The sequence below is a fragment of the Manis javanica genome, chromosome 3 (genome assembly GCF_040802235.1).
Source record: "Manis javanica isolate MJ-LG chromosome 3, MJ_LKY, whole genome shotgun sequence".
Classification (NCBI taxonomy): domain Eukaryota; kingdom Metazoa; phylum Chordata; class Mammalia; order Pholidota; family Manidae; genus Manis; species Manis javanica.
This window is the reverse complement of record NC_133158.1, coordinates 196,184,176-196,209,965: the sequence shown is the minus strand read 5'-3', so window position 1 is coordinate 196,209,965 and position 25,790 is coordinate 196,184,176. Positions and strand designations below refer to the sequence as shown.

Sequence of the window (25,790 nt, the reverse complement as noted above, 5' to 3'; positions counted from 1 at the left end):
ACTGTCATTTCTGGTTGCCAAGTTAATGGTGACAGTAGTGGGATAAAACTGTGTGTCAGAGGTGAGGGAATGGGGCAAAAGCAGTGAGGAGGAAAGAAGAAAGAAGTAAAAGAAATTTCCAGCATCAGTAACAGTTTTAGAAAAGTAGTACTATGGTTATACCAGGTGAAAAATATGAGTCTGCGAAGAAACACTGAGTCAGTCATTCTACAAAAAGAATGTTTTTAAGACAGGTGTTTGTATAGCAAGGGTTACCTGTACTTCTTCAAAGTGCTACTTATTTCAGGACTACAATAAAACCAAAGTCCTTGACTTGCTCCATTAAAAAAAATCATTACATGTAATTTTATAAACAAAGCCTTGGGACAACCCTGACTTGCTTGTCAAAACAGAAGGCAACAGTGTTACAGAATAACACAAATACCTGTTTTCATCTTGTATGAGCATCAGATTTTTATCACTCTATATTACCTTCTAGATGAAGGCAGTATTATGTAATGGGAGAAGAAATGAGAGTTAATAAACAATATTTTGCCACTGAAACAAACATAAAGCTATGATGCCATTTTAATAGTGCCTAAATTATCATGCCAATATGTAGGACCAGATCTGATAAAGTGTGAGGAATGGAAAAGAATAAGAATGTGTAGTTACTTGAAACTAATGAAAATAAATTATTTTTTAATTTTAAAACTCCAACAAGCTGCTACAGTTTAAAGTGTGAGGATGGTGAGGAGGCGAATCCTTTCTTAAGAATTTAAGAGTGAAGATTAGTAAAGAAAAATAATTGATAACCAACTAGAATAGCTTCTGCTAAAGTCAAAAACTACAACAAAACTACAAAATATTTCTATCAGTGCTCTGACAGCTTGAGGGGAAAAGTTATATACATTCTGAGACACTTTTTTATCACCAGTGATGGCTCAATTATAATCATTAAGATCTGTAATATAACATTACGTTACACCAGGTATTTTTCTACTTGATCTTTTTCAAGGACAAGGAAATCATATGTGCAATCTTTATTTACACATTTACTTCCAGGAAAAAAAAGCTGATGCATATTTAAAATGAGTTTAATTAACATACCCTACCTATTACAAAATTTGTAAAATGAGTTCTATTAACAACACTCATACCTGTGAGCATAAAGTATATGAAAGACAAGTAGAGAAAAAGCAAATAGGATCATGATGTGCCTACTGGGGCATCATGCCTATAGTGGGAAGAGTACAGAATTTGGAGGCAGCCAGACCTACTTCCCTATTTGTGTGAGCTCAGCTAATTTACTCACTTGCTGGAATTGCTTCCTCATCCGTAATATGAGGATTCTAATGCCTATCCTCTGGCTTGTTCCTGAGTCTGAATAATAACAAAACAAAACAATATGTAAAATATATAGCACAAGGCTTGTCACATACTAGTGTCTCAAAAATTGCTAGTTATATTTCTTACCCTACTTCCCAATACACAAATTTCTGTAGTCTGTAATTATCCGAGGCTGAACTTGTGGGAGCTATCCTGCCAATATCTGTTGAGTTGCCCTGCAGTTATTATAACTCTACCTTACAAATTCAAATAATTGACCATGCACATTTATTTCAGTTGCAATTATTCACTACTTACAACCATTCTGAGTTTCACAATGCATACTTCTCACATACCTAATCTCTTACCAAGCTGAAGCAATAACAAAGCCAAGAGAACAAAACAGACCGACAAGCTTTCGTGAGCACTGTATTGTTCTCAGTGAGAACACAGAACTCTGCTCCTTTCGCTCACCCTTCCCAAGATGTTTTTCACAAAATGGACCTGGTGATCAGTAGCTCTAAAAGGATTTATATTTCTTTAGCTCTATTAACAAGTAATCCCACAAAAGTATTCAAATCCTAGAAGAAGCTTTCAACTTTGTTATTAGTAACTACAGCACATTTGAAATTAGAATATGTTTTCCTGTCCTTCCCAACTCTTTTTCTTTATTTTCACACATGCATGTCTTGACTTCCTAATCAGACTGCAAATTTCTCAAGGAGAGAGACTGTCTTCTACTTCCTTTTTATAGTGCAAGTCAGTGGAACTATACGTATTAAGTGCTCACTGAACTAATGTGAACTCAATTGTACTCACAGAAATAAATATAATTTGAATAGTACAGGTGATTCCTCTTATAATTTACTTAAGCAAATCCAAAATTATACATTCCACTTATAATTTACTTAATAAGTGAATCCCCAGGAATAATTTTACTGCTGGCTTTGTTCTATTGGTTTCAATTCCCAGTTACACCTTGTATGCACATCTTGCCCAGAACATCTGGGTCTAACATTTAAAAATTGGCATTTTTCATACAAAATATCACCTTGATGAGCATCTGGTGCTCAAGGAAGAATAGTTCTCTCTTCTAACAATAGATGGAAAACTGGCCAGGTTTACCTAATTAAGAGATGGTGCAATAAACACTGTATTTTAAATGTGAATTAATGGAACTTAGTGATAATTCAAAGTTTTTCATTGTACACTACCTTTAGAACCTCTCTATAAATTAAACCTTTGGTAATTCCCAGCCAATAAGCTGCACAAACAATTCACTGGTGTGCTACTAAATTTCAAACCATGTATAATACACAGTAACATACACTGATGTTAATCAGAACTTGCCCAAGTGGGTTACATGATGTAGAGTAGGTACAACTTATTCTGAGATATATACAAGGCATAATGTCGAATCACCACCTAGGAAAGGTGGTATTTGCAGCAACATGTGAGAACAGGAATTTTTTAACCTCTCCAAATGAAAACAGAAAAATGTTGAAAACTATGGGTCTGATGCATAAATGAATGAAACAAGGAGCTAATAACCAGAATAAATTCTTTCAAGGGTTTTATCTTTCTTCCACAGTCAACTTAAAGTGAGCTGTAGAAAAAGTGTTAAAAGAAATTGCAGAAAGACAAAAAGGGCAAAAAATATAATCCTCTCTTTTCTAGATATATATAACAATATAGTAGGATTAAATTTTTAAAGTTATTTGTGGTTAAAGGCCAAAAAAAAGGACAGCATAGTACTAACACAGTGTCCATTATATGCCAGAAAAAAGTGAGGGAGAAATAAAATACTGACAAATACATGACAGTTTCAGTTTGAAGCATCCATGACATGCAGAAACTGATTTTTTGAATTTTGTCTTACTAGCTGATTATTGTATTTTAGACTAAAAGATAAGCTTTCACTCTGTTAAGAGCAAATGTTTATTATTCAACCAAGAAATAAAATGTTTATGCTCTTCTGGGCATTATGCTGGGTACCAAACAGACAAGATTCACTAGGGACATGGTCCCTGCCCATGAGGTTCTCACAGTCTAGTGAAAACCCTATGGACAAGAGAATAGCTTACTATTTGTGTGCATTTCTGCTTTTCTTTCTTTTTTTGAAATATTTTTTTAACTGAAGTATAGTGATATACGCTTTTCTTGAAATCAGGACTTTCACGTACCTTTTACTTGTATTAGAAGTACATTTGTGTATTATCTCCTCCATTACACCATAAACTTCTCAGGCAAAGTACACATATTGTAATGATGTTGCATATAAGCCTTAAGTTAAAAAAAGATAAGTATGGCAAATTTTTTTAATTAAGGTAATTTTTAAGTCCCTTCGGCATGTTCAGATTCCATTCCACAGAATATTTTAAGTCATATGTAAAGAACAAGTCTCCTAAAAACATCTGACTCATCCGATTACACCCTATTTAACAATGCCTTTAAAGAATGTAAAAAAGAAGTTCTAAGGAAAAAAAAAAAAGAAAACCTACACCCTTTTCTAAAAGCGTCATCCTGGTTTCAAAAAAACTATATGCACCCAGAAATGGGTGACACATCTCTTGGGACATTTCCTTATAGAAAAACCTAGTATAAACTCCTGCAACACATATAAGGCTGGCAGGGGACACCACATGGCAAGAGAAATTAGGACACGGGAAGCTTAGAAATCTAGAGAGCCACTTCGATGCACATTACAGAAGGAAAAATCAAAGACAGATGTTTCCTACACCACACCATATATTGAGTTGTAACGTCTATATAACAAGAAACAAATATCAAGTAAAAAAGCCCTCTGACGTGCTCGCTTTGGCAGCACATACACTAAAATTGGAACAATACAGAGATGATTAGCATGGTCCCTGTGCAAGAATGACACACAAACATGTGAAGCGTTTCATAATTAAAAAACAAAAAAAGCCCTCTGTCCAAGGATGAAAAAAATACTCAGGGAGGAAAAAGAAGAAAAAGTTTCTCATTAACATACTAGTTTATTACCAACCTTGAAAAATATGCTTTATGTCATTAGTATTTTCTTTTTTACTAAACATGTATAAATATTTCAATATGTTGGTTCTCAACAGAACATGCAATCTACTCTCTTTTCTTGGTATTACTCAAAAGAACAAAAGATGGTGGGAATAGAGTGGTAATATAGTATCACCACCCACACTTGCCAAGGTACACCTGGTAACACTTTTGATGTCACAGTTACAGAGAAGAGGTCTTAATTCTGACATTTCTGTCTGTAACTTTTACTTGTCTTTTTGCTTCCTCAGTGCCTGAACAAACTTAACACTTTAAAAATAACCTGAGATGAATTCTATTCCTTTGGAGACAAAAATCAAAGGAACATATATATATACATTATATGCATATACAAAAATCAAAGGAACATATTTACATATATGACAGTATTTAATTAAACATTTGAATTTTACATTATATAAAGGACATAGGAGAAGAGAGTGGGAAGGATGGAAGGAGGAAAAGTGGAATCAGACTTGACACACAACTTGTAAGTCTATCATAGTAAAAGTGGGGGGATTAATCATTCAGTGGAGGTACAGTAAGTATGGACGAGTATTTTTGGCTTTTGTTTTCACATCATTCCTAACTCACTTTTAATCACTCAGTACTGAAACCTGGAAGAGAGAATTGCATAGCATGGGTGCCTAGCGTCTCCTGATGTGGCGATCAAAATCAGTACCCAAACACAGAAGTCCCAGGAGCAGGTGATATTTGGAGCTGGGCTAGCAACAAAATATGTCATAAACAAATGGGTATGTTCATGCGTATATATATATTTGGGAAGGTACCTTAATCTCAGGATGTGGTAGTGTTCCAACAAGACCAAATTTATCTCAATTAACCAGTTTAATGTTCTCTTGTAAAAAATAAAACCTTACTATTAATAAAAACATATGAAAAATCAGTGGGTTTAGTGGAAGGCAACAAGGAAAGAAAAAAAAGGTGAGACATAAGATTTCACGTTTCTCCATTCTCTATTGTAGGGGTTAAAATAAAAGTGCCACGAGTAATGACAGTTTGCTATTTTCACTGCAAAGCAAATATCTATCTTAAGAATCTGAAACTGATCAAAACATTAGTTAACACTTCCAATTACAGTCAGAAAGAAATTAGGTTAGTTTGAAACCCTGACTTTAAAATATAAAAACATTACTGCTTATAAAATGTTAGCTATATTTTTTGTTTGAACTATTGAGGCAGATAGTTTTTAAAAGCCAGGTTTAAATGTTATTAATAAAAGTACATAAATTTATTTAGGCTGTTATAAGACACTACAAGATCTTTCTACACCAATAATTTAAAAAAAATTTTTTAAGGGAAATACGGTGGCCACCCATTTCTTACCTTTGTAATCACTTGATCAAAGGTATTAAATTGGCCACGCCCTCCCTATTTACCCTCTGTAAAATGCATTACATTTCTATCTTTTCAACAAATTTCAGTGGTTCCTAAACCAGAATAAAATAGATTCAATTGATAGTGGAGGAAATTAAAATGAAGCAAAACATACAAACAGCAAGACCTAATCAATGTAATTGCAAATATTAAAGGCCTTAAAAAGACCTTTATGTTACTAATTAAAACAAATACATTTAAAAAAAATTCATTTAACCAAGTCCTTCAAAAACAGTTCTTAAAGAGTTTCTGTTAAAATCAAAGGCTTTAACCAAGAATGTAAAATGGGCCAAGAATGTAGAAAACAGCTGAGCTCATTCTAACAACACATGAATTTGTTCTCCTCTGGGAATTGGAACAGAAATTTCAACAGTGAGTAAGCAAGAACATTCTTATTGCAAATAAAATAATCAACAATTTCTCCATTATATAAGGAGTGCAGTGCATCTACCAGCTAGTATCTAATTTTTGCCAAGCCACTGGAAATCTTTTTCATTGGCTTCTAAGAACATATTTTGTAGCTAAAGGATTTTAAAATCATTTAAAATTATGGCTACAAACAGTTATATGAAATTACCTAACACATAAAGTAGATTTCAAGATTAAGGAGCCCACAGAAAAGGTTTTAGGGTAGATATTATGTTAGCTGAGGACACCGTCATTTGGAGGTATAACTGTTCATTAAGACTGTAGACACTGAGTACAACTACCCCAAACAAATTGTCCTATATTTACAGGATATTTAAAAAGACTCATACAGTAAATCTGCCTCCTACAAGCATGAGAAAGAAGCAGAAGGGAAGGAAGCAAGAAGATGTAGAAGAGAATGTCAGAGAGAATAGCAGGTATGAGGTCCAGCTGAGCAAAGGATTGAGCACTTCGTCGTGGACACGCAGAGCCAGGTTTCCATACACTCTCAAGATAAAGACTGCCTGAGGAATGACGAAGTCCACACGGGCACCATATTTTGAAATAACCAGCCTACTACACAGGAAATTTATGCTGCCCCATCTCAATTCATTCTCTTCTCTTCACTTTTACACTGGAGAGGCACTTCAGGCAGCCAGTGTCACCAAGTCCCTTTTGTGACTGGCTACACCCACCATTTAATGGCCTTAAGTATAGAGTCTGCAGCAAAGCAACAGAGTATGATCAACTGATCCTCAGATTTACTTCTATGAAGTAGATAAACAGATCCCCAAATGGATTATCAGTATTACCCCAATCTTATTTTTAAAATCTTAATTAAAAAACACATACATATACATTTATATGCACATACATGCATATAAATACAAATAAACACAGACACAAGTACGTATAATACATGTATACTTACAATTATATTTCATATTTATACAAGAAAAGAGAACACATCTACCCAGAGGCATGGTGGAGCCAGCCCACACTGGGTCATGAGAACTAACAATGAAATTCCAGAAATTTTGCAGGTCAGTTATTAAATACAGTATTATTAAAAATTATATAACCTTATAGAAATTATATAAATTTACAATTAAATAAGTCACATAAAAAACAAAGGTGATATTAGCAAATTGAATTAAAAAATACATCAAAAAGATCAGCCATCATGATCAAGTGAGATTTATTCCAGGGATGCAAGAATGGTACTATATTCAAAAATCCATCAACATTATCCACCACATCAACAAAAAGGACAAAAACCACATGATCATCTCCATAGATGCTGAAAAAGCATTCAACAAAATTCAACATCCATTCATAATAAAAACTCTCCACAAAATGGGTGTAGAGGACAAATACCTCAACATAATAAAGGCCATATATGACAAACCCACAGCCAACATCATACTTAACAGCAAGAAGCCAAAAGCTTTTCCTTTAAGATCAGGAACAAGACAAGGATGGCCACTCTCCCCACTGTTATTCAACATAGTACTGGAGGTCCTAGCCACGGCAATCAGACAACACAAAGAAATAAAAGGCATCCAGACTGGCAAGGAAGAAGTCAAACTGTCCCTGTTTGCAGATGACATGATAGTGTACATAAAAAACCCTAAAGAATCCACTCCAAAACTACTGGAACTAATATCTGGATTCAGCAAAGTTGCAGGATACAAAATTAATACACAGAAATCTGTTGCATTCCTATACACTAACAATGAACTAGCAGAGAGAGAAATCAGGAAAACAGTTCCATTCACAATAGCATCAAAAAGAATAAAATACCTAGGAATAAACCTAACCAAGGAGGTGAATGACCTATACCATGAAAACTAAAAAACACTCTTGAGAGAAACTAAAGAAGATACCAATACATGGAAATACATCCCATGTTCATGGATAGGAAGAATTAATATTGTCCAAATGACCATCCTGCTTAAAGCAATCCAGATTCAATGCAATCCTATCAAAATACCAACAGCATTCTGCAACAAACTAGAGCAAATAGTTCTAAAATTCAATGGAACCACAAAAGACCCTGAATAGCCAAAGCAATCCTGAGAAGGAAGAATAAAGCTGGGGGGATTATACTCCCTGACTTCAAACTCTACTACAAAGCCACAGTAATCAAGACAATCTGGTACTGGCACAGGAACAGACCCATAGACCAATGGAACAGGATAGAAAGCCCAGACATTAACCCAAGCATATATGGTCAATTAATATACGATAAAGGAGCCATGGACATACAATGGGGAAATAACACCCTCTTCAACAATTGGTGTTGGCAAAACTGGACAGCTACATGCAAGAGAATGAAACTGTATTATTGTCTAACGCCATACACAAAAGTAAACTCGAAATGGATCAAAGACCTGAATGTAAGTCATAAAACCATAAAACTCTTAGAAGACAACATAGGCAAAAATCTCCTGAATATAAACACAAGCAACTTTTTCCTGAACGCATCTCCTCACGCAAGGAAAAAAAAAGCACAAATGAACAAATGGGACTACATCATGCCAAAAAGTTTCTGTATAGCAAAGGACACCATCAGCAGAACAAAAGGAATCCTACAGTATGGGAGAATATATTTGTAAATGACATATCCGACGAGGGGTTAACATCCAAAATATATAAAGAACTCATGTGCCTCAACAACCAAAAGGCAAATGACCCAATTAAAAAATTGGTGGATGATATGAACAGACAATTCACCAAAGAAGAAATTCAGATGGCCCATTAGGCACATGAAAAGATCCTCCACATCACTAATTATCAGGGAAATGCAAAAAAAACCCACACTGAGATATCACCTCACACCAGTTAGGATGACCAGCATGAAAAAGACTAAGAACAACAAATACTTGCAAGGATGTGGAGAAAGGGGAACCCTCCTACACTGATGGTGGGAATGAAGCCAGTTCAACCATTGTGGAAAACAATATTGAGGTTCCTCAAAAAACTAGAAATAGAAATACCATTTGACCCAGGAATTCCACTCCTAGGAATTTACAGAAAGAATATAATTTCTCAGATTCAAGAAGACATATGCACCCCTTTGTTTATTGCAGCACTATTTACAATAACCAAGATATGGATGGAAGCAACCTAAGCATCTATCAGTAGATGAATGGATAAAGAAGATGTGGTACATACACACAATGGAATACTATTCAGCCATAAGAAACAAATCCTACCTACCATTTGCAACAACATGGATGGAGGTGGAGGATATTATGCTCAGTGAAATAAGCCAGGTGGAGAAAGACAAGTACCAAATGACTTCCCTCATTTGTGGAGTATAACAATGAAGCAAAACTGAAGGAACAAACAGCAACAGACTCACAGACTCCAAGAAGGGACTAGTGGTTACCAAAGGGGAGGGATGGGGGCAGGCGGGTGGTGAAGGAGGGAGAAGGGGATTCAGGGGCATTATGATTGACACAAATGGTGTGGGGGGATTATGGGGAAGATAGTGTAGCACAGAGAAGGCAAATAGTGACTCTGTGGCATCTTACTACACTTATGAGCAGTGACTGCAAGGGGTTATGGTCGGGGGGTCACGATAATATGGGTGAGTGTAGTGACCACATTGTTTTTTCAAGTGAAACCTTTATAAGAGTATATATCAATAATACCTTAATAAAAAAAAGGGATACTAAAACTTTATCATTTCCTAATTATTTTACTAAATTTCACTATTTTCTATGCTCTTGAGATTATTCATGTCTATTATGTTTGTACGGTGGAAATACTGTATAATGATATGCAACTGTAACTGTGCAACTCTTTTCAATTCACAATCAGCAGTGTCATTTCGATAAACCGGCCAAAATGGGAGTATTTACATCACAAAATTGGGAAACCACAGCTTAACTTACCATTTTATTGATGGTCTAGACTTAAGAAGTGATGGAGAAAATGTTGATGCAAATTTGACATACAAGCATGTTGTGCCTGCAGCTGTTACATTATGAATACCACAAAATACTGAGGAAACATTCTTTTAGTATTTTAAAACTATTATCTGAATCAGCAAAGAACTTGCTCAGGTCATTGACAAAACGGATGGAAATTTAATATATGCTTTGGTTGTTTTACTTCCATTTTACTTATTAAATAAAAGTATCAACTAACATTCATACTGGAACTAACTCACAGAGAGCTGGTAAACACCAGCACATCACTGCATATGCCCAAAATGTTAACAATCATCATCTCTAAGAATTACAGATTATGATTTGTTTATCTACCTAACTCTCTGTATCTCCTAAGTTTCATATAATGAACTTGATTACTTTTACAATTTTTATGTTATCAAATAAAAGCTTTGGTATGGCAAAGAACAAAACAGAAAGTAATCAGTTCATATTAAATTCACGGCTTTTGAAGAATTAAAATTACATTCAAACAATCAGATAATCAATCACCTTCTGGAAATACCAGACTGAGGTCAAATTTAAGTGCCATTACAGTGGTGAAAAAAATCCCCTTAAATCCTAGCATGAATAACAGCATGCATATAATCCAAAACAATTTACAAAGAGGAAATGATCTATATATACAGTTAAGCTTTGAAAAAATGGGGGTTAGGGACACCAACTCCCCATGCAGTTGAATATCCACATATAACTTTTGATTACTCAAAATAAAACCTTACTAACAACATACTGTTGACCAGAAGCCTTACCAACAGCAGTTATTAGCACATATTTTGTATGTATTATATACTGTTCTCAATAAACTAAGAGTGTTTTTTCAAATTGCTACGAATCTCAAAAAAATTTTCCAAAATATTGATTGAAAAAAATCTGTGTATAAAGTGTTTTCTTGCAGTTCAAACCTGTGTTGCAAGAGTCAACTGTATTTCACAATTCCCCACTGCTCCAGCAATAAAATAAAAAAACCCAAAGAGCTAATAATCAAATTAAATGAACATAAACATTTAGTACTTAAAAATCATTAATGCAACTATTATTTCCTTAGTATATTCTACATGCCTGGGACTGTTCCAGGTGCTGGGGACAAGAAAACTAAAGACAAGCCCCTGCATTCAAAGAGCTTACAGTTAAGTGGAAAAGATAGAAACATAGGCAAGCTTTTTTTTTTTTAAAGCAGGCAATTTTAATAGGAAATGTGGAACCACCCAAGGATATCTGGAATCTTTAAAAAACACTATCATAATATAGAACTAGTAATGAATGTCAATTCAAATGAAATACAACTGAAAAGACAGAGTAAAGTATAATCCAACTTAAAAAAAAAAAGAATAAAAAAGATTCTCAGTGGCAAGACAGTATAGCTATGAATAGTAACATTAACCTCCTTGCAGTGGCCACAGTCAGAGACACTCCTCAAACTCCCAGCTAGTCCAGTGTTGGAGTTTTTAGAACTGGCTTGGTCTGACAGTCCAGTCCTAATTCAAACTTCTTGTGACACTCAAATCAGCCTGCTCACACCTATAACCTATGGCTATGTCACCTTAAGAAAGTCTGTAAGATATGCTAGTTGTATCTAGGGCCATGGCTCTTTCTGTTATAAGAATTCCCAACGACAGAAAGCAACTAAAATGAATGTGTAGATGGATAGATAGATGCACAAGTAGTTAGGCAGGCAAGACAGACAGAATTGTTTTTTCTTAACAACCTTACTTTGAAAAAAGAATATACACCACTTAGCAGTTCCTGCTAGCTTTACATCTCACCTATCTAGGTAGCAGGTACCACTCCTGTTATATTAATGGAATGCAGAGAGACAAAAGCCTTTCTGAACACCTAAAGCTGGTGTGATAAAGCTACACGTTTTGCTTCTTGACACTCTGTTAAAACTGAGGTCACAATTTTCCTAGAGGAGTTACATAGGTCTTTCTGGCTAAGCAGAACCCAGTCACGGTATTTGGTATTCTTCTTGAAAGTTTCAAGAAAAGAAGAAAGAAAAGGAGACTCGGACAAAATAGGAAGAGAAATGTAATTTTTGGTGGAGGGGTTAGAATCTAAGACACAGTTCCAAGCTCTCCTCCTAATTCCACATTCTTCCCACAGCCACAAACCTGACACGAAGGGCCTAAGAAACACTGGAATTCCTGTGACGGGGAAATCACCACCAGCAGCTACAGCTTCCCCATCAGCACCACCAGCACCTTTCCCGGATGTGGGACAGTCCTGAGTAGTGGGGCAGCAGATCTGCTGCGTGATCTTAGCAGCTGAAGAAGACAACAGTGTGTGAAGATAACCAACACACAAACATAAATCAGAAAGGTTTCCTCTAGCTCATTTATTTACTTCTGCAAGTAGCATAAAAAAAAGAATACATTTCTAAGGTCTTCAGATTTCTAGCCGTTTTCTAGTTCACTTGAAAGCTGTCTCCTCTCATATCAGGAAACATTAACTGGTTCTGTTTCATCAACTGCTGTGTACCAAACTTAAGAGATAAAAAGATGAACACGTGCATTTAGGTTGGGGGCTAGGAAGGACTATGAACATATAATTACAAATTTAATTACAAACTATAATATAAGGTGACTTGTGCTCTAGATAGACTTACGCCAAAGTAATTAGGAAGCAGGTCTTTACTTTTTGGTTTCTGTCCCTATGATATCAAAATGTTTCAAACAGTAACTTCAGGCCCCATTTTTAAGTTTTAACATAAAGACTGTACTTGCATTTCTTTCCAACTCTAACATTTTGTTAGAAATGTTTGTTTTTAAACTAGAATTTTCTATAAGAACAATGACCTTTCTTCAAGTAATTCAGTCTTGATCATTTTATCATATATTATTTGGTAATGCAGAATAAAAGTTGCTCCCCATGCTAATGAATTGCTCCCACTTATTTTCTTATAGTAATATTGTACATATGTCTTTTGGGAGAATCTTTTTTTAAATAAAGTCTTAAATTTTGTGATAGTTTTAGATTTGTGGAAAAGTGAAGATTCCATATATCTTACACCTAGTTTTCTCTTACATTCTAGTTCACATCTTACATTAATATACTACATTTGTCCCAATTATCTGTTTTTAAACACTCTCATTATGTAAACTCTACTTTTCTATGTTTTATGTGTAAGAGGTTATAGAAGGTACTAGAAAAGATCCTCTACAGGAATTAATGTAACATTGAACTGTAAACACTGGGTGACAACACTGTTCCCCAGAACAATAAAAAAATTTTCAAATCCAAATACTTGTGTCAAGGTGAAGTCATGCCCAAACCGAGGAGTGAGGTCAAGTAGGCCTATTCACAGGGCTTGCCACCCTGACTAGCTCCATGTAAAGACAGAACATTTGGGGTGGTGTTTTACAAAGAAGAGAAGTACTAGTAAAGGGAAAAAAAATTCAGGACACAGGACAACTGCTAACCTTAATAGAGTTTGAATTAAATCAGGATGGTATGAAATTTCTGTACATTTATTTTTTAAGGTTCCAATTCCCTAGTAGTATAAGTTACCTTAACACCCAGCAAAGTGTTTATCACACACAGTTAACTATTTGTTGGGCATAAGTGAATCCCACTTTCAAATATGTCATTATACTGAAACTCCAGTACATCTGTTTGTTATCAAATCTACATCCATCAGTGTTGCACAGCAATGTTATTTTTTTTAAGCTATGATCCTTCTCACATCAGGTCTACCAGAAAAGCAAGTTGTGGTTTTGCCTCAGGCTTAAGCAGAACAAATCTATGAGAGATTTGAAGGCTGTATTCTCAATAATCACTATTAAAAAAAAACAAAGTATAATATTTTATTTAAATACTGAAATCAAGTCTCTTCTTTATGCACATAAAAGGCCAAAGAGAAGAGGGGAGAGATGACCCACCCTGGTACATAACGCACCTGTTTGCATTAAGGCTTTAAGTGAATTCCTGGAGACAAAGGGCATGTAGGCCTCAGGACCAAGAAGCTTTCTGGTAACTGTGAAAGAGTGTGAACTGTGTGAGCGTTTTGGAGGTGTGAAATACAACTTCAGCTCTGCCACCACTCACTCCATGAGCATAACTGCATCACTTAATGCAATCTCAGATTATCTCTCTTCTATCCACTACTCCAAAATTTTGTATTGTTTTAGGAGATCCCACATTAAAGTTTTTTTTTGAGCCTTTTGTTGGTGGAAGAAGACAAAACAATAAAGCCTTCTATTACTAAGGCATACACCTTATGTCAGTGTTCATAAAACAAGCAATACATTTCCCTCTTCACGCAGTATACATTATATGGCAGCGATTTGGCTTGTATACAAATACTTTAAAGTACTACTCTGTTCTGTTTCTTCAATATATTCATGGCACCCTAACCTATGTGGAAACAAATCCTAGAATCAAGCTGACAGTCTGGGATAGTCTTAAAGCCAATGTATGTTAAGTATATAATTTTCATTACTAAACAACAGCATTTTTTTACTTATGTTATTATATTATCTTGTGAGGTTAAAAGCAACTGAAACCCCTTTCAACTCAAATTAAAAAAGAGAGGCTTTGATAATGAGAATATAAGGGTTATGAAGGAATTCCCACAAAACTGAAGTATAGCTGAATTTCTCAGAGCACTGGAAAACCAGGTGGCTTCTTGCACAAGCTCTCCTTCTGTTCTTCCTCACTCTTCTGACACCACACCATACCTGCTTCTCTCTTCAAATCTCTTGCTACAGTTGTACTCTGCTTGTTCATCAGAGTATCTGGTCAGTGTTCATTAATATCTATGTCCCATCAAGCCCAAATCTAAATAATTTTCAAGCTACAGAAACCAAGGCTCTTAGCTCTGTCTTAGTTTAAACTTTCGAAAGAACTTGTTATCACAGTGCATGGGTCACAAGTCCACCAACTATGAGGAAATGAGGTAAGGCCATGTGGCAACCCTGTCACAGGTGTGTGTCCTTCAGCCAGGAGAAGCTCTCAAAGCAGGCAAAGGCCGGCCTCGCTGCAAACAGCATGACTCCGTGAGGTAGAATTAGTAGTTCTGCACCATCACCCCACTGGTCAGTACTGTCAAGAAACCAAACACTAAAACATAGGCCTTAAAAGCCAGTAAGAGGATCAGTTACAGGAATTGTTTCCAAGTGAAGGCTGAACACTTTGGAACCCAAGACCACCAGGAAGATTCCTAACAATGTCTACTGTGCTTTTTCCATTAGCTATTTTACTACTGAGTGGCTTGTCTACTCCTACTTTGAGTGTAGGGACATTGAATACATCCTGTATTCAGATTGAGAGATTAGGGTTTATTATGCTCAAAGGAATGCAATTAATTTCCATCTGCTATGTGGAAAAGTCAGCACTAGTAAAAAAGAAGCAAATCTGTATCTTTTCTTCAAGTAGTGAAAGCTAGTTATCTTGTCATTATGTCAGAAGCCTGTGTGACCACTCACTGTTCCTGATAATCTGAGACTTTGCTAGTTTACACAGAGCAGATTTGTGTCACAGTGTGCTTATCCAAGCACAAAGGGTCACATGTACGTGTCAGGATCAGAAACCACCCAGGTCAGGATTTTTATGCATATGCCGATTTATGTTCTTGGGCAAAATCCTGCCATAACCAGACATACTGGCTCCAGTAGAGAGAACCCTTTAGGATCAAGAATAGTGCAACTATACAGTTATTTACTACAAAACTAATGGATGTCAAGCAGATCTGTCAGAAAGAATTTCTGGGTCAGACACTTGAAGTGTGCTGACCTTGGAAAGCAGAGATCACAATACTAAAACTCATTCCTGAATAAGGTCCAAAGCAACTGTGATGGTCAACTTTATATATCAATTTGGCTAGGCTACAGTCCCCAGCTCTTCACTCAAATACTAATTTACATGTTGTGAAAGTATTGTGTAGAGATAGTTAAAGTTCATCATCAGTTCACTTTAGGTGTGAGAGATTATCCTAGATAAACTGGGTAGGCCTGACTCAACCAGTAAAGGCCTTACAAGCAAAACTGAGGTTGGCCTGAAGAAGGAAAAAAAATCCTGCTTGGCTTTAGTCCATGTACTTAAGTCCCAGCCTGCTGTTCCTGGTGATCTGTCCTGTGGATTTCCAACTTGCCTAGCCAGTCCCCACAATCACAAAAAATAATTATTACCTAGAATAAATCTCTTAATAGACATCTCCTCTTGGTTCTGTTTCTCTGGTTGAACCCTGAGTGATACAGCAACTAAATCATCATCATCATAATCCTAAGAGACAGGCACTATTATTAGCCCCATTTATAGGAAACTGAGGTAAAGAAAGATTAAGAAACTGCCCATGGGAACCCAGATCCTAAGTGGTCCTAAGTGGGGAAGTTGGATTCTAAAGTAGGCAGCCTGATGTTTGAACCCAAGCACTTTTTTACCTTCCATTCCACAGCCTTTCTGAATAATTCTACCAATACAAGCAGAGCTTAACCAGCTAAAAAAGTATTTTTAAAGTTCATTTTGGATTACCCTAAAAAATTCTCCAAACTTGGACATATATGGTAGTATTTTCTGTATTTATTTCACTCATTCATTCGATCATCCTAAAAATTCCCCAAAAGTGAGCATAGTCCTGATTTCAAATATAGGCTCATATATGAAAAGTCTTAACATATTTTTTATCCATAAATTTTGATCTATTAATGTCACTGCTAGGAATTTATCACAAGGAGACAAAGCCCTGTTATTGAGCTTCACTTTATTACACCTCACAGGTACTGTGCTTTTTTACAAATTGAAGGTTTGCAGCAACTCGAGCAAGTTTATGGTGCCATTTTCCCAACAGCATTTTGCTCCCTTTGTGTCTGTCACATTTTAATGATTCTCACAATATTTCAAATGTTTTCATTATTATTATATTTGTTACGGTGATCTGTGATCAGTGATTACACTCACTGGAAAGTTCAGATTTGCAATGAAGTATTTTTAAAAATATACACATAGCTTTTTCAGGCATAATGCTACTGCATGTAATAGACCTCATTACAATGCAAAAATAACTTGTATATGCACTGGGAAACCAAAAAAGTCATTGACTCGCTTTAACGTGATATTTGTTTTATTGCAGTGTTCTGGAACAAGCATATCTCTGAGGTATGCCTGTTACCAGTGATAGTCCATAAAAACACAGGTATAAGAATTTTATTACTGCATCATTGGTAAGAGTAAAAAACTGCAAATAAGGTAAGTGTCTGACAACAGTAAAAAAATTTAACATTTGGTATACCTATATGATGGAATACCATAAAAATCATATAGGAATATGTTCAAAAATTGTTTTGTGATAAAAGGAAGTTATATACAACACTGTGTACAGTATGATCCCAATTATGTTCTTAAAAAATATACCACGGTACCCACAGTAAAAAGACTGAATGACCAATATACCAACAGCAAGTCATAATTCAGCATAATTTTAATTCTCTTTTTTAAATATACTTTCTAAAATAAAAATTTATTGTTTTCTAGTAAAAAAGTTTAATCATGATCTGTAAGTTTACTGAAATGGGAAAATGTTCATGATATAATGCTAAAAGAAAATAATTTAAAAAGCATATATTCATGAGCTTCTATGTTAAAACTATAGTATGTACTTGAAAAGATAAAACCCAAAGAGAAATACATCAAAATGTAATAGTGATTAACTATGAGGAGGTGAGACTAAAGATGATTTTGTTCTTTTATATACTTTTCCCCAATTTTCTATAATGAGCATATTCTGCTTTATAACCAGAACAAATGAATGTAATTTCATTTAAAAACAATTTTTTTAAAAGGCAATGATGTTAGAAGTTAGGAATTCACCATATGGAAAATTTTGGAGTGTAGTTCAGCTTACAAAGACTTTTTCTATTTGGAGCTTCTCTAGAATCTGTAACTAAATCTGTAACTACTGGGCAATAGATGGTAATAAACTTTAAGTTCTGCTTGTCATCTCTTGATAGCATCCCTGGACAGTCTGGACAAGGCAGTGTGCCAACAATATTTTCTCTAGGGAACAGGTAAAATTGAGGGTGTATTTTTATCTTAGACACAATGTTACTCTGAAGCATTCAGAGAATGGATAATCAGTACTTGCCTTCTATTTTTAAATTTTTTTTAATAACCAGAGGGTACTGATTCTCAATCCTCCTTTATAAAAGTAAAGAGAATCACACGTAAGTCCGCCTTTGGCATGTCTGCCTTATTTCTGCAGCATTTATAAGTGCTGTCCAAGTGTGGGCAGGCTTACTCTGCATCTCTGGAACACTGCTCTACAATTGGAATGAGATCAGAAGTAACAAAAATTTGTCACTAGGGCAGAACTGAATGCTCTGATTTATTACCTACAGGAGTACCTAATCAAAAAGGAAGCCCCCAACCCTGAAATTATATTTTTGAGACCAGCCTGATTTCCAGTTTTTAGAAGAGTTCATGTAGTAATTAAGACAGTGTTTTGTCAGCAAACAGAATAGAGAGTCTACAACAGACACAGGTTGATACATACAGTTTTGTGTCACATGCTATGACAGAGGAGGCATTACAGATCAGTGGGGAAAGTGGACATGTCAACAAGTAGTAAAGGAACAACTGATAGTTTTAAAAATTCAGAAGGAATTAATTTTATCATGTGAGAATCTAAAGACATAAAAGTAAAAAAGTAAAACATATTTTGAAGAAATATATGAGATCATTTTCATAACTTTGGGGTAGGGAATGAGTTTTTAAATAAGACTCAACAAGTACAAATCACAAAGAAAAAGACTGATAAATCGGACTATGTGAAAACTGAAGTATGTGAAGACAGCAAAGGCATGTGAAAAGACAAGTCCTGCACATGGGTGACAAAGGTTAGTGTCCAACGTAAATAAAAAACTACACATCAGAAAGTAAAAGACAAACTGCTCAGTAAAGTATGGGTGCGGAACTCGTAAAAGATGAAACCAAAGCATCCAATGAATATTTGAGTAATCTTTGGTAAAAGATTCTTTACCTTGCTGCTATTAAGAAGATGTGTGCTAATGTCATAATGAGATACCACGGCACTTCCATCAAGTTGGCAGGAAAATCACAATGACTGATGGTAACAAGTATGTATGAGAATAATTTGGTGTATCATATTTACAGTGCAACTGAGCAACATCTAGTGAAGCTGAAGATGCCCAGAACCTACTTCCTTGGAGAAGTTTTTTACATGTACCAAAGGAACCACGAACAAGAGTGCTGGGAGTCGCACTGTTTGGACTAAGGGAACTATAACTGTATCTCAAAAACATAATTTTGGATGATAAAAACCAAGTTGTAGGACAGGTACAGTATGATACTATTTATATAAAGCAGAGGTTGACAAATGGGCCAAATCTAGTCTGCCACCTGTTTCTCTAGATAAAGTTTTAGAGTAACTCCACCATGTCTATTTGCTTGCGTACTGTCTACAGCTGTTTTGCATTACAATGGCAGTTGAGTAGTTGTAGCAGAAACCATCTGGCCCTCAAAACTGAAAATACTTTCTGACCCTTCATAGAAAAAATCTGCAGACTCCCTTTTTCACAGCAAAACACAAACAATATGTAGTTTTTTGAATACTTTTATGGCTACATATACATATACATATGTGTATATTTTATATGTATGTATACACACTTTTTAAAATAGAAGTATAAAAATATGCATGGAATTAATAAATAGTGAATTTTGGATAATGATTATCAAAGAAATAGGTCAGGGAAGGGTAATATGAAGTTTCAAGTATATGTATTTATTTTAGATATACTTGTTTTATTTCTTAAGCTAAATAATGGCTTTGCAATATTATGTACACTTAAAAATTTTTTCATAATTCATTAAAAAGGCCTTCAAAAACTACTTGAATCCTATGGCATTGATAAAGACAGGCTCATAATTTTCTTTGATTATTTCTGAAAGAGGAAATTTAAGAGGAAATAATCAAGAATGTTCAGAAAAAAACATGATTAAATTCTTTCTCATTTTACCTCTACTTACAGTACTTCTGTATAGTTTCCTTTACTCAAAGCACCATTTATTAATCTGTCAATTTTTATCTCATTTTGTCACTTGAGAATCATACAAATAACATGAAAACTTTTTTTTGTAGTACAGAAATATGTGGTGTCTGCCATTATTCTACAGGCAACTACTAAGAGTCTACTGGTTCAGTGCCTATCCTAGTCTGCATTCCATGCATATATATTATATTCAAATAATATTTACAATAAATGGGAATATGTGTGTGTGGTGTGTATGTATACATGTGTATGCATGTGTATATATATTCACATATATGTGTATGCCAACTTGCCCTTTTCATTTATATTTTAAAAGTAAAACTATGTCACTTTCCATTTCATTATTTTTTAAGTGCTATAAAGAATTTTCTGGTGTAGTTATATTTAATCAGTTCTTTACTGATAGCATCTGTTATTGATTGTATAACAGAAATGATGCTGCAAGAAACATCTTTATGTTTCTATCTTTGTGTATAGTTGTGTACAACAACCTCTATTGCTTCTTCCAAGATAGATTTTTTTTCTCTCAAGTTTCTACTGAACTATTCTAATTCAAAATTATTTTAAGCTTTAAAAGTTTCCATACCCTACATTTCCATTTTCTTCCCCAAATTTCAGATGGCTTCATGGTGGTTGGGTGCCACTCCAGGCTCAGTAGGGTGTTTCAATGCCCCTTCCCATAAGGTGACTGAAATGTCAGAATATTTGTAGCATATAGTTCAGTACAGTCAGAGTTAATGGTTGATGATGTTAAAACTCACAGCCACCATTTTATCATGAAGAATTTGAAAGGGTCTTGGTTTTCTGAATCAGCACCTTGTTGTTGATCTTATAAAGATGTTGAGGATTTTGTGACTTTACCATCCCAACACTGTGGTTTAAACAGACTAGCTAAAAGGCAGAAGATTTAACTTGTCTTTGCTTTTCTCCTTTCTAAATACGCTTATTAAAATGTCATGCTCTGCTAGGCTTAGTTTAACTACTGTAATTCTGCAGCACTTTCCCTGCCCATATGTTTTGGTTCCTGTACCTCTATAAACTATAGCCTGTGTGTAATTACTTTCTGGAATTATGTTTTCTAAGCTATAAGAGAAACATTACTTTTGCTGTCGCATCTGTAATGCTATAAACGAGGTGAAAAATTAAAGCATATGCAGGTTTTGTGGGGGGAAAATCCTTTTGCAATGGGAGTTGTGAAGGGATTATTAACATTTTATGTCATTTTACAGAGAATATATACATCACATTGTTTTATTGTGGTTTCAAGAACTGTGACTTTAGCATTTCCCCCTAGTGTGATGGGAATGAAAATGAAGCATTTATATGGTGTATCAGCTGGGTAATTGAAAAGTTTTATCAGCTGGCCTTCGGCTGCCATGGTACTTAGTGTGGGGTTTCTCTGAAGTTGTTTCGAATTAAACTATCAGCAGGCAGTTAACTCTGGAACAGTAGCTGGTTCTTTATTTATTACTTTTTCTCAAGATGGGTATGTTTGGCCAGCCATTTTTCAGCAGTCCAGGGAGCACATGGAACTTGGCCCTTACGTTTTTTTTAATCCTAATTCTTTCCTCTTTCCCTTGGGTTAGATACAGTTTGTATTAGGTATTTAGTTTTCTTCAGTATAATTTAAAGGCAGTTATTTATATAGTTCTACAAAAACCTATATTAAATAGCCTTTAATTGAGTGAATATTATATATATCTTTGTGGATCTCATCTATCCATAGGTTATGATTTTACCCCAACTATTAAATATCCTTGTTCAATGGGACTTTTTAAATTTAAATGTCTTCCTCTCAGAAATGATTAAGTTGTGTTTTTTAGCTTGGGGTCTCAATGTTGACCTACACCTGATAAAACTTTCCCTTTAACTTGACAGGAGTTAATGCTTTCCTTCCTATTTCAGCCCTGAAATGAAAAGCAAACATCCCAAATTTGGTCACCTCTCACTATGAAAGCTATAAGAGTGTCTCGCCTTATAAAAACACAAACAAAAGAAATGCATCTCTCCATCACTACTGGGCCTTGAGCCCATCATTCTTGCTACCAAGTGGCCTGAGGAAAATCAACAAACATAGCAAAATTAAGTGATTTTTGTTTCTATTTTCTTCTTTCTGCTTTGTTGATTCGGCAGGTATTAATCTGCTCACTTCACTGCTGCCCCGTGGGACAGCCCTACTCAGCTTAGGATGGCAAGGGAAGAATAGGTCACTGCCAATCTCAGCAGACACCCTGGCCAGAAAACAATGACCTCGTCCTGGTAAAACATTTCTCCTTACTTATATAGGGCATTACTCCTTAACTATTTTTGTAACAAACATATTCAATAATAATCATGGCCGAGCTTTTGAGAGTCAGGTTCTTCCAATTTGCAAGGGAAAAATACTGGCATCTCCCTGTCTTTGAACTACATTCAGCATCTACTCAATAAACATTTATTTATTAGTTGCTTACTGTGGACCAGACACTGTACTAACTGGTAGGGTTACCTAGACTAGTAGCACAGTTCTTGAGAACCTGATAGTATAAAGTAGAGGCTAAAGAATAAAATACTTTCTGAATATCCTCACAAGTACCACAAGAATTGCCTAAAGTAGAAATACAAAAATTTGGATCCTGACTTTAGAGGAAGGCTCTTGGAGATGGGAATGTTAAGTCCAAAACAATAGGCAGTGCATGATCCATGAAGGTGGAGACTTTCTTGTTTCCTATTGCATCATGGGCCCAGATTAGGGCCACTCAACAAATACTTATTAGCTACTGAATGAACAGAAGACTGGAGCCATCAGGAATAATGATACAGCTATGCACGGATCTCTTCTACTCTATTCCTAGCACTTGCTTGTCCTGCTTTCCTTTGACAGTGCTCTGTCACAGAGTGGCGTCTCTGTCAGGAAGTCCTTCCTCACTTTGTACAGACATCCACCCTGCTCAGTGGATGCATCTTCTGCCCTCTGGGACTTGCCAGAACATGCAGAACACTTCCCTCCACTGCTACTTTTTATTTTGAAATTTTCAAGTCTCTAGGACAGTTGAAGGAACAGTACAATTAACACCCCTATATTTTTCATGTGTTCATCAATTATTAAATTTTTCCATATTTGTTTTATCTTTCTCAGGAATCATTTGAGTATGTTGAAAATGTAAGATTACGTCTCCCCTAACACTTTGCATATATCTCCTAAGAATAGACATTCTCCCACATTAACAGCATTAGTATTATAGATCTAAAAAAGTAATATTAATAAAATATTATCTAAAGTAAAACTCACACTGAATTTTTTATTTTTCCAAGTTTTTTAATCAGGATTAAAAATTTCCAGATTAAAGAAAAAAAACTTCATAGTCTCTTTAAATCTGTAATCTTTTTCTATCCTTTTTTGTATTTTTCATAAAGTTATCTTTTTTTGCCAGGATACATAAGTGATATCGAATGCCTAAGTGATATCTGGGTGTACTGCTAATGTGCCCTGAGGCACATAGTGTCTGGCTATCTCACTAGTGATGCCCAAGTTGACCACTTGATTAAGAGTGTGATCACCAAATCTCTTCACTGAAAAGGTGTATCTCCCCCTTTGAAATGAAAAACTTAAGGATCATTTTAAAGCAGTGTCAATATCTGTTCCTCCAACAAATTTTCCCCCAAGTTTTAGGAGCCACTGATGATTCCTTCCTGAATCAACTATTACATTGAAAACTGTAAAATGATTCTATGATTTTGTCTACATGAATTTGTAAAAATCCAGTGTTGGAATCCATTATCATTTAAAAATATCATTTTTTTGATACTCAAATTGTCCCAGAGTTGGTGACTGGGAGCCTCCTGAAGCTATGGCACAGGAGGTTTTAACATGATCCCATTAGTCAAGCATTTCCTACCTTTCTGTCACAACAGGAAATCTAGTACTCTCCCCTCCAAGGATCCCTTTTTCCTCTTAGAAAGGAATAGCATTTATGAGGGACATTTTTGCCAGCCTTCCAGATGTTTGATGCCAGTTATTTCTGTCCCATACACCTCCCCAAACTTCTACCAAGGCTAAATCCACCCAATTCCTTACACAAGTATTCCTATAATTTAACTTTGATTTCTACCCTACTCTTCTCTTTCGTATTCCCTGTCCCAGCTCAGCTGTTGTCTTCTATTCCAGTGGTTCCTGACCTGGCTACACACCAGAATCACTGGGGGACTTCTTTAATATACAAATTCCCAGGATCTACTCACCCCACAACTGTTGAATGAGAACTCTCTGGGATGGAGTATGGGACTCTGTTTTCGTTTTTTTTAAGTTCCCCAAGTGATATCAGTATAGTCAGTCCACTGTACATTACAACTTTTCAAGGACTTCTGGGGCCAGAATTGGTTGCAATATCAAAAGTATGAGCTAGAGTTGTTACTTTTCTTATACTTGGTATTATAATCCTTTCAATGTAATTAAATCAATGCTGACATTTTGAGGGAGATGGAATTAAACAATATTTTTGACTCATGATGAATTTATGAAGAAATCATCAAGACTTTTTCAAACATACTGTTAAGTCTCATATCCTCCATCTTCTTTATGTTCCACTGGCCTTTCAGACCTAAGTGTAAGGATTTACACTGGATCCAATTAAAACTCATTGATTGGCTCAGTCAAACCTTCAGTATATCAAGAGTCTTATGGATCCTGATTTTATCATTACGCTTCCAGCTTTACATCACCCATAATTAAGCATGCTGTTAAAGTCCTCTCTCTTACACTGTCTTTTTTTTCCCTATATTTTTTAAAGTATTAAAAAGTTCAGTCTTGCTTGATTGTGGTAGTGGTTACAAGACTGTATGTATTTGTCAAGATTCACAGAATCATACACCAAAAACAGTGAATTTTAATTTATGTGAACTATACCTATTTTAAAAATTAGCCTATATTCCAAATACTCAGCTATATTTTTCTCCCAGATTCTCTCTCACTAACTTATTTTGAGTGACAGCTCTGCAAGATACACTGCTGCCTAAGTTTTCATAGATTTTGCATTTTTATTCATTAGAGGTCAATGCATTCTAGGGTTTGCTATCTTGAAAAAGCATCAGGGTTTGGTTTACCAGGCCAGTCAACCCAATGAATGCATTATACCATTTATCAGCTCCCACAATGCAAAATGCAAAGTAATAAAATGTGGAATAAAGTGAAAGTAATATTTGGAAAATCACAATCCTTCACAGAATTGTGTTAATCAACTATAGGCCTTTAATTCTTGCCTATGAGTGGAAGTTAAGACAATTTTCCACCTACAAGTTTAACAAGGACTTGAAAAAACACTCTTCAGATACTGTACATAAAAAAACCCTAAAGAATCCACTCCAAAATGATTAGAATATCTGAATTAAGTAAAGTTGCAGGATATAATACTAATACACAGAAATCTGTTGCATTCCTATACACTAACCATGAGCTAGCAGAAAGAGAAATCAGGAAAACAATTCCATTCACAATTGTATCAAAAAGATTAAAATATCTAGGAATAAACCTAACCAAGGAAGTAAAAGACCTATACCCTGAAAACTATAAGACACTCTTAAGAGCAATTAAAGAGGACATTAACAAATGGAAACTCATCCCATGCTCTTGGCTAGGAAGAATTAATATTGTCAAAATGGCCACCCTGCCTAAAGCAATCTACAGATTCAATGCAATCCC

The 25,790-nt window shown here is 35.3% G+C and overlaps 1 protein-coding gene and 1 non-coding gene across 5 annotated transcripts in view; one reads left to right on the top strand and one right to left on the bottom strand.

Moving 5' to 3' along the window:
- SH3D19 (SH3 domain containing 19) overlaps positions 1 to 25,790 on the bottom strand; it is a 168,658-nt gene that overhangs the window by 62,305 nt on the left and 80,563 nt on the right. The window lies entirely within an intron of this gene.
- Positions 4,117 to 4,223, top strand: LOC118968559 (U6 spliceosomal RNA). The gene has a single exon (XR_005056289.2). It is a non-coding gene; the product is annotated as a U6 spliceosomal RNA (small nuclear RNA).